Here is a 13,424-nt window from a genome sequence, read left to right on the forward strand (position 1 = left end):
GGCTGAAATACAAGAGTTGGAGAAACACAACCTTAAGCTGGAAGGAAGGGAGGTAAGCACACAAAAAGCCAAGGCTCAGAGCAACTATTATCATACCAAGACCCCAAGCAGGCACCACGGACGAGATCTCTTGCGTAAACAAGGAGGCATTGGTCCTAAGCAAAACCACCTTCTCAGATACTATTCTGACATTAGACTCCATTCTTCCTTTGCTACTGAGTTATCCAGTAGTTAAATGGTCCATGAAGCCCTCTTTGGGCAGTGGCTTTGGGTCCAGGAGGACCATAGGGTCCCCTACAAACTTGTAGCCAATGTCCTGAAGATGCAAAGAAGGATTTATACCACTGGCAGTCCTGGTTGACCATGGCACAGCTGTGTGGGTTTATAGCTGGGTCTGCTCTGGTTAGCTGCTGTATCCATTCTGAGTGACTAGCACCTGAGCCCTAAATGTTGTTAAATATTGAACATCATACTGGTACATCCTTAGAAGATGGAGGAGTGGGGATAGAGGGAAGGTATTCTAGAATCACTTCTGCTTTGAATTTAGGTTCTGTGAGTTGAATTCAGGTTGCTCATCCAGCCCTGTACTCTCAATATGTTGTAAGTGGAAAATGAAGAGTAAAATAGCTTCTTCTTTTTACAGCATCACTTTTTTTTTCTTTTCTCTTGATTGCTTACTGCTGCTCTGCTACATTTGTTTGCTCTACTATGGGTGCTTGGGGCCTGGATGGCATCATTAGAAAGACATTTAATCGCACTCACAGTTTACTCTGTTGACATTTGGCATCAGCCATAACTTGCTATCCACACAAAGTTACAAGATTCCCTGGTACATGATCTCACTTAGGACTAACGTCTTAGGACTTAGCTTAGGTCAGATGCTACAGCACTCATCATAGCCCACATAGAAACGACAGAGAAAGGTACCATGGGATCTGCCTTCAGCCACAAGGATGCTCATATTTTATATTTCTTGGGGATGTAAAATCCTGCCCTTGGAATTTGGCAGGTGAAAAGCAAGAGACTGCTATGTCAACCATGGCTTGACATCGAGGACTGTAATAGCAAGACTTCTTCCATCATTTATCCCAGCAGCTGTCTCAGCTGTGGGTTCTTGGGGTATCTTTGCTCTTACCGGGGTTGAAGACAGAGCAATAACTCTGGGACAATTCAGCAGTTCAGACTTTATGTTTGAGATCTTTCCTAGAGCCCAAATACTACTTGGCTGACCTAAAGCGTTCTTCCCCTAACCCATATCCTAGAAACCTAAAACACACCATGATCACTATGGTGATCACTAAGGTTATATCAGTTATCCCCAAAACTCAGAGCTCCTTTTGACTGAGCTTTCAATGGAGAATGTGCCCTGGATAAATAGCGGCCAATAAAAAGAAGCAATAAAAGAGAAAAGAAAAAGAATTTAGTCTGTGATAATTGGTATCATAGATAGGATCACCATTTGCATGGTAGAAGAGACTTCAATTCTTGGATTCTTTCAACTCCCAAGTCCTCACCTCAAACACTGGGCTGTACTGCATTTCTCAATACACTATCTGATATAAGGGTATCTACCCAATGCCAGACACTAAACTGTGAGCCAGCACCAAAACTCTAACTGTACAACATTTTTACTAATTGGGGTGGGGTGGGCAGAGACAGACCTTCACCCTTATACTACTTTACTTAATATTCAAAATATAAGGAATTCCTCTCTCTGATGACAGAAGAGTCCTGACAATACCTAAGGCTATAGGAATGCCTCTAAATGCTGCTTTGGCCTCTTCTCACCAGTTTTAATTAGGTACAATCGTTTCTCCATATCCATGAGGGATTTGTTCCAGGACTCCCCTTGTGGATACTAAAATCCATGAATGTTCAACCCCCTTATATGAAATGGTGCAGTATTTGCATAGAACCTATGCTCATCCTCCTGTATACTTTAAATCATCTTGGATTACTTATAATATACAACACAATGTAAATGCTATGTAAGTAGTTGTTATACTGTATTTCTTTTTATTTGTATTATTTTTACTATTTCTTTTATTTTTCAATCTTCACTTGGTTGAATCTGTGGATACAGAGAGGCAACTGTACTTCTACTTTGGGGTATTAATCCCCTTCTTATTCTGTTGTTATTTTTAAGGTTGTTGCTTATTTATTATAAGGTTGTCACTTCTCTTCTGAAGGTTTGAGATTTTTTAATATAAAAACCCTAAATTATTCATTTGGTAATCTATTGCTTTGTACTCAAAGCAATAGCATTTTCTACTCTTTACAAATGATTATTTTCCCCCTTTGGGACACACACACACACACACACACACACACACACACACCCCAAGATCACTATGGTTAAAAGGCAAAATTGCTGAATGTAGGATACGTAATTTGGTTTCTGTTTTACAATTCTACAAGACTGTTTCATTCATTACCTTTTCTTCTATTTATTTATTTACTAAGTCTGACACACCAATAATATGAGAAAATCTTGAAGAGAAAATGGTAATTTGGTGCCACTACATGGGATATGATAGAATCATTTTCAGCTCAAATTATTTAAAATTACAGACCCATGAAGCTGAACTTAAAAAACCCAAATTATTTCTAATAGTGGAATTTTTCAGCATCTTAATTTAAGTAAAAAGAAAAAGTTTAAATAGATTTGAGGGATTAAATACTTCTGAGGAAAGCAGCAACTGCAAAGCCGGGATGTCTAATTCACATAAAAGTAATTAACAAGTAAGTTAGATCATTATTTCCTCCAAGATCATAATTTAAAAAGGAAGCTGATTTATCTGAACTGATTGGGGCTTTCAATCCCAACAGAAATGTAGACGCTCAGTTGTTAAGGGGAGAACAGAAATGAGACCCAATTAAGCAAAATTCTTTCTTATAGAAAAAAAAGATTTAGATAAAACGATCACTCAAATGTGCTCAGAAGGGCACCAAGGCAAGCAACAGAGTTGAGCTTTTTTTTTAAAACCTCTGGTTGAATCTTCAGTCCCATTCACAAGATCTATCACAAGAAAGTAAGGAAACTCATTCCTCCCGAAGCACTGGAGTATAACCAGTTGTCTAGAACTGATGAAGATTGGAGCCCGCGTCAACATTTGACACCATATTCCCATGGCGGGAGCAGAGGCTGAAAACAAAGGATTTTGGAGAGGAAGGAATAGGGGCGTTCCAGGATCTTTTTGGTTAGGGTCTGTTACGGGCTGAACTGTGTTCCCCCAGAATTCATATGTTAAAGTCCTAACCCCCAAGAACTCAGAATGTGACTGCTATCAAGGACAGGGTCTTGAAAGAGAGGTAATTAAGTGACAGTGAGGTCACTACAGTGAGTCCCAGTCCAACCTGACTGGTGTCTCCTACGATGAGAAGATTAAAATACAGACACAGACACAGCCTACATGAAGACACAGGGAGAAGACGGTCGTCTACAAGCCAAGGAGGGAGCTGCAGAAGAAACCAACCCTGCCAACACCTTGATCTCTGACTGCTTGCCTCTGGAACTGTGAGTCATCCTTCCTCCAGAGGATAAATTGGAGGACACAAGATATTAAAGAGGTCAGGTATGGTGGCTCATGCCTGTAATCCCAGCACTTTGGGAGGCCGAGGCGGGTGGATCACCTGAGGTCAGGAGTTCGAGACCAGCCTGACCAACATGGAGAAAACCGTCTCTACTAAAAAGAAAATACAAAATTAGCCAGGCGTGGTCACACATGCCTGTAATCCTAGCTACATGGGAGGCTGAGGCAGGAGAAGAGCTTGAACCCAGGAGGCAGAGGGTGCAGTAAGCCGAGACCGTGCCATTGCACTCCAGCCTGGGCAACAAGAGTGAAACTCCGTGTTAAAAAAATAATAATAATAAGATATTAAAGAGTAAATCCAGGGCTGGACACGGTGGCTCACACCTGTAATCCCAGCACTTTGGGAGGCTGAGGCAGACAGATCAGCTGAGGTCAGGAGTTTGAAACCAGCCTGGCCAAAATGGTGAAAACCTGTCTCTACTAAAAATACAAAAATTAGCTAAGCATGGTGGTAGGCACCTGTAGTCCCAGCTACTCAGGAGGCTGAGGCAGGAGAATCACTTGAACCCAAGGAGGCAGAGGTTGCAGTGAGCCAAGATCGCACCACTGTACTCGAGCCTGGGCGAGAGAGCAAGACTCCATCTCATAAATAAATAAATAAATAAATAATAGAAAATATCAAAGAGTAAATCCAAACACCTCCGCACAACTTGACTGGTTAGGAAGAACAGTGCAGTGGTCAGGCACACCAGTGAGTTCAAATCCCTACCAGACTCCTGAGGAGCTGTATGACCCATGGCCACGTTCTTGACCTCTCTGTGCCCCAGTCTGTTCATCTGAGAGCTGCAGTGAGCATCAGAGTGGAGCAGCCCCTGACAGCTGGGGACCACCCTCAGAGACTCCATTGCATCATTCATTCAACAAATGCTTCCTACGCTCTCACCATGCCCAGGTCCTGCTACAGATCCTAGGGATACAGAAAAAAATATCCTGCCCTGTTCTGGGGGGCTCATCTTCCAGTAAAGCCTAGCCACTGACAATACTGAGGGCACTTTGGTAAGAAAGACAAAGATGGCTCACACGCAAAATTGTAATGCTAGGTCCATTTCATTGCACTCTGTGCAATGTCCCTGAATCCCATTTTAAATATAATCCAGAGCCGTCTATGGAGGGTGACGGCTGGTATCTCTCATGCCAGGCTCTCTGGCACCAGAGTCACCCTCAATCACACTGCCCCACATCCGGGTGGGGTCCCGACAGACCATGCATTTTGCCGTTTGGCACCAGATAAACCTACTGGTCAGTTTCCAAGTGGTCAAACAGCCCCTCTCGTCTCCCAGAGCCATTCAGCAAGCAGCTTTCTCTGTCCCCCCATCCTGCAATAAGAGCTCTGCGGTGCCACCTGGCACTCAGCATATGAGCTTCCTGAAGGGTCCCTGAGGCAAGCTCAAGGCCCTGTCACCCCGCGTTGGTGGCTGTGTCCAAGCCAGCCAGCATGATGCATATGCATGGCGGTAGCTGAGAGCGCCGTTCAGCGAGTGGCTGGCAGTCGGAATCCATTAGCCAGACAGACAATCACAGACACTGTCCTTGTACCTCCCAGGTAGGGGATGAGGAAAATGAACCTGTGCTTTAGATATCCCGGGAATTCAGGGGGTTCTCAGGAGCTTTTCCCCACCTGGGTACAAGCTTTAAAAGTCTCTGGGTGGCTGGGCGCGATGGCTCACACCTGTGATCCCAGCACTTTGGGAGGCTGAGGTGGGCGGATCACAAGGTCAGGAGATAGAGATCATCCTGGCTAACATGGTGAAACCCCACCTCTACTAAAAATACAAAAGAAAAAATTAGTTGGGCATGGTGGCGGGCACCTGTAGTCCCAGCTGCTTGGGAGGCTGAGGCAGGAGAACGGTGTGAACCCAGCAGGCAGAGCTTGCAGTGAGCCTAGATCGCACCACTGCGCTCCAGCCTGGGCGACAGAGCAAGACTCCGTCTCAAAAAAAAAAAAAAAAAAAAGAGTCTCTGGGTAGCAGGAGAGTCACCAAAAGGCCTTATTTTTAGGGACTCCTTGGAACCTTCTAATATTAGAAGTGACCTAAAATGTTCTCCTTTGCTTTTCCAAATCCCCAAACTCTTTAATCCCTTATTTGCTCTTCTGTCAAATGGGGTGGACACCATCTGCCCTGCTCTTCTCAGCTCTGTAGGGATCAGATCAAATAGTCTGCAAAAGCCTTGGTATGGGAGTTATTTGGGGGGTGACGGAAATGTTCTAAAGTGAATGTGCTGATGTTGGCACAACTCTGTGAATAATAAAAAACCACTGAATCGTATGCTCTAAATGGCTGAATTGTACTATATATGAATGATATCTCAATAAAGCTGTTTTTCCAAAAGCCTTTATAAACCGTGAAGGATTCTTACCATCTGAGGACTTCAACTCCCAACCAGATTGAGACGGAGACATGGCAGAGGAAAAGAGCAGGAGGGAGAGAGGGAGGGAAAGACAAAGAAAACAAATGAGAGAGAAAAAGGGAAGGAGGTAGGGAGAAGGGAGAGAGACATTACAAGCAGCTGAGGGAAGGGGTAACCAGTGTAGTGGGAAGAAAAGAAGGCACAGGTGAGAATTTATCAGAGGCTTTAAGAAAGCAGTTGAGACCATGTGGTCCTCCGGCCACCTGCACCTGTACCATCTAGGGAGTGGGTAAAGATGCAGGAAAGTCTTCGTGGACCCGTTCAGCACTTAGCATGGTCGTGCATGTTTGTTTGGTGATTATGAGTGTTCTCCCACTAGAACAGAAAATCTCTGAAAGCAGGGACTTTCTCTGTTCTGTTTTGTTCACTGCCGTCCACCTAGAATTGTCTCTGGCATATAGTCAGTGCTGAGTATACAACTGCTGACTTAATGACTGAATACATTCCTGGGTACCATCCCATCACCACCTGTGGAAGGGCCCAGGAAAATGCATTTTGAGGAACTGCTTAGGTGATTCCTATACACCCTTCAGTTTGAGGACCCCTGCTGTGAGAAGTCCACTAGAGTCCTCTCCACTGGGAAATGGAAAACAGTCACCCCGTAAGACATACTGCACCCCTTCTCTTCTCAGGCCAACACCATAATGCCCCCATGAGACTGCTCACTTCACTGGTGGCTTTCTTTAGACTAGGCCAGGGATTGGCCAGTTTCTCTGAAATGGCCAGATAGCACAGTCATCCCTTGGTGTTCATGACGGGTTGGTTCCAAGACTCCCCTGTATACCAAAACCCATGAATCTTCTAGTCTCATACAAAGCGGCATAGGATTTGCATATAACCTGCAGACATCCTCCCCTATACTTCAAACCGTCTATAGATTACCTGTAATACCCAAAACAACAACGTAAATGCCATGTAAAGAGTTGTTATACTGTGTTGTTTAGGAAACAATAAGAAAACAAAGTCTGCACATGTTGGGTACAGACGCAGCCATCGTACACAGAAGAATATTTTTTAATCGAGGTTGGTTGAATCCACCAATGCAAAACCCCCAGATATGGAGAGCCAGTATCAAATATTCTTGGCTTTGTGGGCCACACAGTCTCCCTCGCAACTATTCAATTCTGATATTGTAGCAGGAAAGCCACAATACATAAATGAACAGGTGTGGCTGTGTTCCAATAAAACTTTATTTAAAACAACAGGTATCAGGCTGGATTTGGCCTATGGGCTGAAGTTTGCCAACCCTTGGTCTAAGCAAATAAATGGAATTTTTAAAAAGTACTACCAGAGAAAAAGACAAGGGTCAAGTTCTGAAAATTCCACAGGCATGAAGGAAGATCTCCGATGATCTAACACTGTAATTCAATGGATTTGTTCATTCATCCAGCAATTATTTATCAAGCGCTTACTATGCCAGGTACTGCGTAGAGGGCAGTGCACAAGACTCCTTGCCCCATGGAGCCTACAGTCTGGTGGAAAAGACAGATACTAAACATAACTAATTAATTATGCATAATTAATGTCCCACCATTTTGAGAAGCATGACAGAGAGAAGATATAACAAGCCACAGCAGCCTAACATCTCGAACTTGGGGCTTTGGCATCATAATTGGTGTCAAAATACTGTTTTTAATAACTACAGCCTAGCAGGTACACTGTAGATTGTGGATCATTGACGCCAAGTGGAACTGGTTGCTGAGAACGTTGGGGAAAATTTATTCACGTATGGTTTTAATGAAGAACACGTTTTTCAGGAATAAGAAAACAATGCATCTGGCAAAGTTTCAGATAACCCAGATAATTCCATTTCCCCACAGCCATGTTTACTTTTGACACGTGGCCAAGGTCTGTGTTGTTACAAGAACTTCATTCTTCCCAGGAGACACTGGGCCAGTGGCTTTTGGCAGCTGCTTGGAGCACTGAAAGATGTTTTCATGGTACGGACATCATCACCATTACCCCTAAGCATTGAAACAAGAAGGCTTTGGGGCAGAAATATGCACCTGGATAGATACATGTTTGCACCAAATCCAAAAACAGCACCCAGATGATGGTTTCACTGCGCTTTCGGAGTTAATGCCTCCATTCTTAATAAGAGTGGGGGAACATCTTTTGCCTGGAGAGAATCCTCACCATCCTGGTATTTTCCATATTTTCCTCTTCCTAAATCATTCCATGACACACTGAGTTGATATGGGTTTAAGAATTAATCTTCACTTACAGTATTTTCAGTAGGGGAAGTCAGCATTGAGCCCCGCTGATGTCTACATCCCACCTTCTATGGAAACCGTCCTGCCCTCCCTCCCTCCATTTCCTCAATTCATCCGTGGCTGATAGGTCAACCATCATCAATGACTGACAGTGGTATCTACTTCACAGAGCATTGTCAAGATCAGATAAATTAAATAACATGCAAAGCACTTTTGACGGCCTACCCTGGGTGCCTCCAAAATTCACTTGTGGAAATCCTGACCCACAGCAACTCAGAATGTGAGAGATATCTGTGAGACCTATTTGGAGATAGGTCTTTAAAAAGGTTAATTCAGCTGAAAGGAAAGCCGGGCATGGCGGCTCATGCCTGTAATCCCAGCACTTTGGGAGGCTGAGGTGGGAAGATCCCGTGAGCCCAAGAGTTTGAGACCAGCCTGGGCTACATAGGGAAACCCCATCTCTACAAAAAATAAAAATTGGCAGGCTGGGCGCAGTGTCTCAACGCCTGTAATCCCAGCACTCTGGGAGGCCGAGGCGGGCGGATCACGAGGTCAGGAGACTGGAACCATCCTGGCCAACATGGTGAAACCCCGTCTCTACTAAAAATACAAAAAATTAGCCAGGCGTGGTGGCGGGCGCCCATAGTCCCAGCTACTCGGGAGGGTGAGGCATGAGAATGACGTGAACCCGGCAGGAGGAGCTCGCAGTGAGCCGAGATCATGCCACTGCACTCCATCCTAGGTGATAGAGCGAGACTCCATCTCAAAAAAAAAAGATAAAAATAAAAATTAGCTGAGTGTGGTCGCACATGCCTGTGTTCCTGGCTACTCGAGCAGCTGAGGTAGGAGGATCACTTGAGCCCAGCAAGTCAAGGCTGCAGCAAGCCATGATCCTGCCACTGCACTCCGGCCTGGGAGACAGAGTGAGACTCTATCTCTACCAAAAAAATAAATAAGTAAATAAAACGAGATTAGGGTGGCCCTAATCCAATGAGAATGTTGTTCTTATGGGAAGAGGTGAGGATACTGACACAAAGAGAAAGCCATGTGAAGACACAGCAAGAAGATGACCATCTACAAGCCAAGGAGACAGGTCTCAGAAGAAACCAACCGCACTGACACAATGACCTCAGGTTTCTGGCCTCCAGAACTAGGAGAAAATGCATTACTCCTGTTGAAGCGATAGGTCTGGGTGATCTGTGATGGCAGCCCCAGCCAACCAATGCAGCACTGAGAACAGAAAGTATTCAGTAGATTTCAGATCTTGCCATGCTGTGGAGAGGCAATGACATGACGCCTCTCTACAGCAGGTGTAGAGATGCAGCAACGTGGGGAAGAGAATGACACCTCAATTCAGACGGCATGTGTTGAGTGGGTCCCTAAGCTCAGCTTTCCCCTCCACAAAATGGGACTAATGCCAGGACTGATGATCCTGGGATAACATGAGCATTGCGCAAAAATGAACGCAAAGCTCCCTGGGCTGTAGCAGCTGCTCAGAAAGTGGGAGCTGCTCTTCCAGATGCTGAAATCACAGTGGCCCAGCCACTGTCAGGCCACCTGGTTGGAATGTTCACTTTCTGCTGAACCAGGAAAGTAAGCAAGGCCAATGCAACAGTAGGCGCCAACCCAGAAGGTGTCAGGAGTTCAGGTCTTGGAGTTTCATGAGATTTTGCTTTCTTGCTTTCTTTTTTTTTTTAATGCATCCTAGGAATTTACTATCTGCACAGAAATTTAATAAAACAGAACGAGCACAGTAAAAAATAATGGCTGTAGAAAGTCAGGCATATTCTTCTTTAAAGTCCTAGGCCACCGGAAGAAGGAGGTAAGCCCCCATGTCCCCAGGAGACTTGCCCAGGTCTGACTGTCTTCATGGAAACTCGGTGAAAGGACATGGAAGAGAGAGGTGAGCCCAAGCACAGAGAAGGGAAGCAGCTGACTTAGGTCTCACCATGGGTCAGGCAGCAAGCTCCCAGTGGAGCCTCCTCTCCAAGAGTTTCTGACAACAGCCGGGCAGAGATGGAGGCCCCCCTCTTTGCCAGCTGCTAATGGTGTGTAAAGGAAAGCAACTCTCCCTGCCCAAGGGTCACTCACAGCAGATGGAAAAGCTCTGTCCGGAGGCAGTCTGGCGAGATTTTCAATCCAATTTCTCTCTAGTGAAAGGCTAACAGGATAAGATCGCTCTCTGTTAACAACCTGGATTGTGAGTGAAGTCTCGGGGTTGGGGCGAGAGATGAGGTCATGAAATCAAGAGCTTACCTTGCAAAGCAATCTAGTCCCAGCCCCAGGTCTCTGGGCCTCCCTGCAGAGCCTGTTAATCCCATGTTGAACATGCCCGTCCCTGGGCACTATCTGCCCAGGAACTCAGGCCCTCCGTCCCAGGGTCAGAGTTCCATACTTATGTTTGCAGCCAAGGTGGCTGGAGCCCGGGAGGCCTGTCTGTCAGCATCCTACACACTCCTTAGTGGGAAGAGAGTGGGGCCAACACTATTTTCTAAGAACGAACATAGCCTTAGAGCTAAGTCCTCACGGGTAGCCCCTTTTGCACATCTTGTAAAATGGACAAATTTCTCATGTGGTTCCTCCACCGCTGCAAATCAGGCACAAACTACAGTGACTGTAAATACATTAGACATTTTGTCCTGTCCTGGGGCAACAGCCACATTCCTCCTAAATAGCCTGGCCTCCCTGGAACCACAGGAGCAAAGGATGCCAGCTGGGAGGAGCTGGCACCCATCAGCTACCCAAAGTCATCTGCCCTACCTGGAGCTCTCCAGATTCCATGATCCCGCCCAGCAGCAACAGGAAGCTGGGTTCTGGATCTGACACCCACTGGTGTCCAGGCACAGCAAAATCCACATTGAAGGTCGCCTTTTAATGCTTTTAAGTAAAAGCAAACTCTCGAACAGAAACTAACCTGATTTACCTTCCTGAACTGGCTTCAACCTGACCCAAAATGAGAATTTCAAAGTGATGGATGGTGCTCACGGACATTTATTTCTTTTAAAACAGTTTTTTTGAGGTATAACTTACGTACAAAAATGCTGCAGCCAGCCGGGCAAGTGGCTCACACCTGTGATCCCAGCACTTTGGGAGGCTGAGGTGGGCAGATCACGAGGTCAGGAGATCGAGACCATCCTGGATAACACAGTGAAACCCCATCTCTACTAAAAATACAAAAAATTAGCCAGGTGTGGTGGCGGGTGCCTGTAGTCCCAGCTACTCGGGAGGCTGAGGCAGGAGAGTGGCGTGAATCCAGGAGGCAGAGCTTGCAGTGAGAAGAGATCACACCACTGCACTCCAGCCTGGGCGACAGAGCAAGATTCTGTCTCAAAAAAAAAAAAAAAAAAAAATCTGCAGCCATCTCCTGTATATGATTGGATGAGTCTGGACTCATGCATATACCCACACTGCCATCATCACAGCAAAGGAAACAGATGTATGCATCAGGTCAGGATTCCATCTCTAGGACTCTCAGAAACGAACAAAACTTACCAAAGGAAAGACAGGACAGAGTGGGGAGAGCTGTTGGTGGACGGGCAGTGGGAAGACTTCCAGGAGCTAAAAATACTTTACATCGTGATCTGAGTGGTAGTAACCCAGAGATACACAGATGTAAAAATTCATAATGCTGTATACCCAAGATTTGTATAATTTATGTTATGTAAGTTAAACCTCAATGTTTAAAATTGCCAACCATTTACTGGGTACCTTCTGCATGCCAGAGCTTGAACAAAAGACTGATGGCTTGAACAATATCCTCCTAGTAGATACCAGGTAATAGTGTTACCTTCCATGATGCCACAGATAAGCTTCAGAGACGCTGCCTAGGGGACGGACAGACACTCTCATCATCTATTCTTCTATTAAATATAATTGGATACCTGACCTGGGCTCTGCAACAAATCAAACAGCAAACCTTGCTTTTCCCATTCACGGCATTAGCTTAGGAGTACGGAGAGAGAGAAATAAAGACAAGACAGAAAAAAAACCACTAGGTTTCCAGGGTATAGTCCTCAGAAACAGCTCATTTTCACTAAATCCTTGAGGATAAAGACAGCTTGATTACAGTAAGATTGCTAAAACCCAAGGAATGCAGAAGACATATGCACCTGTCTTTCCACACTGCTGCTGCTCATGTTTCTGGACTTCAATGGACGCTACTGTGTATAGGACACCCTTAAAGGAGGGGAACAAGCCTGACTACTGGAGAACACAGAGTCCCAGGCAGACAGAAACAGCTTCTGGGGTTTTTGACTCAGTGCAAGGCTGGCTTTGACTGCTGAGCACCGGGGATAGGAACCAGAGAAGACTGAGCCAGAAAACTCGCGAAGACCTCAGGACCATGGGTAGCAGGAGTAAGTGCTCACAGGCTAGTCCGCAGGGCAGCATTGAACCTGAGTCTTGAAAGAGAATGGGAGCTTTCCAGGCAGGGAAGTGAGAGGAATGGCATGTCCTAAAGATTCTGGGGTCAAAGTCGGAAGTGAGGTGATGTCGGCACAGAGCCTCAAAATGCATTTGTTAAATCTGTGCGTGCATTCATTCATGAATGAGGGAGGCAAGGAGGGAGGGAGGGAGGCAATGGATGGCTAGATCTGAGGGAAATTTCAACCCCTCAGCAACCGCAGCTGGGACTCATGATCTAGTCTCTAACTCAGGAACTGCCCTCTGGGCAGTTTCACCTGGAACAAATAAGGGTACCACCAATAAGTATCTATTATAATTAAAAGAAAGCTGGCTGAGCCAAGGTGAGGGGATGGAAAAAGAGGCAGGAGAGAAAGGAGGAAGGGGAGGGGTGGGGAAGGGAGGATGAGGAGCAAAGGAGGAGAAGAGAGAGGGAGAACAGGATGGAGGAGGGGGAAGAGAGGAGGAGAAAGAGGAGGGAAATAGCGGAGAAGGGGGGACAGGAGAGGGAGAAGGAACAGGAGGAGGAGAGGGACACAAAGGGGGGGGAGGACAATAATGGGGGGGAGGAAGATAAAGGGGAGGATGAGGGGGAGGAAGCAGAGGAGGAGGGGTGAGGAGGAGGAGGGAGAGGGAAGAGCAGGAGGAGGGGGAGGAAAGGGAAGAGGGCAGACAGCGACTTCTCCAAGAGCTCGTATTCACGGTGGCAGCAGCTCAGTGGGAAAATCAAGGGCACTGTGACACAAGAACCTCCTGCTCTAACAAGCCAGATGCTCCTCTGAGCCAAGGCTCTCAGGAGCAGCGCCTG

At 45.9% G+C, this 13,424-nt stretch overlaps 1 protein-coding gene across 1 annotated transcript in view; it reads right to left on the reverse strand.

Annotated features, from left to right (window-relative positions):
• The window catches only part of RBFOX1 (RNA binding fox-1 homolog 1), a 2,506,415-nt gene that overhangs the window by 2,099,754 nt on the left and 393,237 nt on the right, over positions 1–13,424 (reverse strand). The window lies entirely within an intron of this gene.

Source organism: Hylobates moloch, unplaced genomic scaffold (genome assembly GCF_009828535.3).
Source record: "Hylobates moloch isolate HMO894 unplaced genomic scaffold, HMol_V3 SCAFFOLD_23, whole genome shotgun sequence".
Classification (NCBI taxonomy): Eukaryota; Metazoa; Chordata; class Mammalia; order Primates; family Hylobatidae; genus Hylobates; species Hylobates moloch.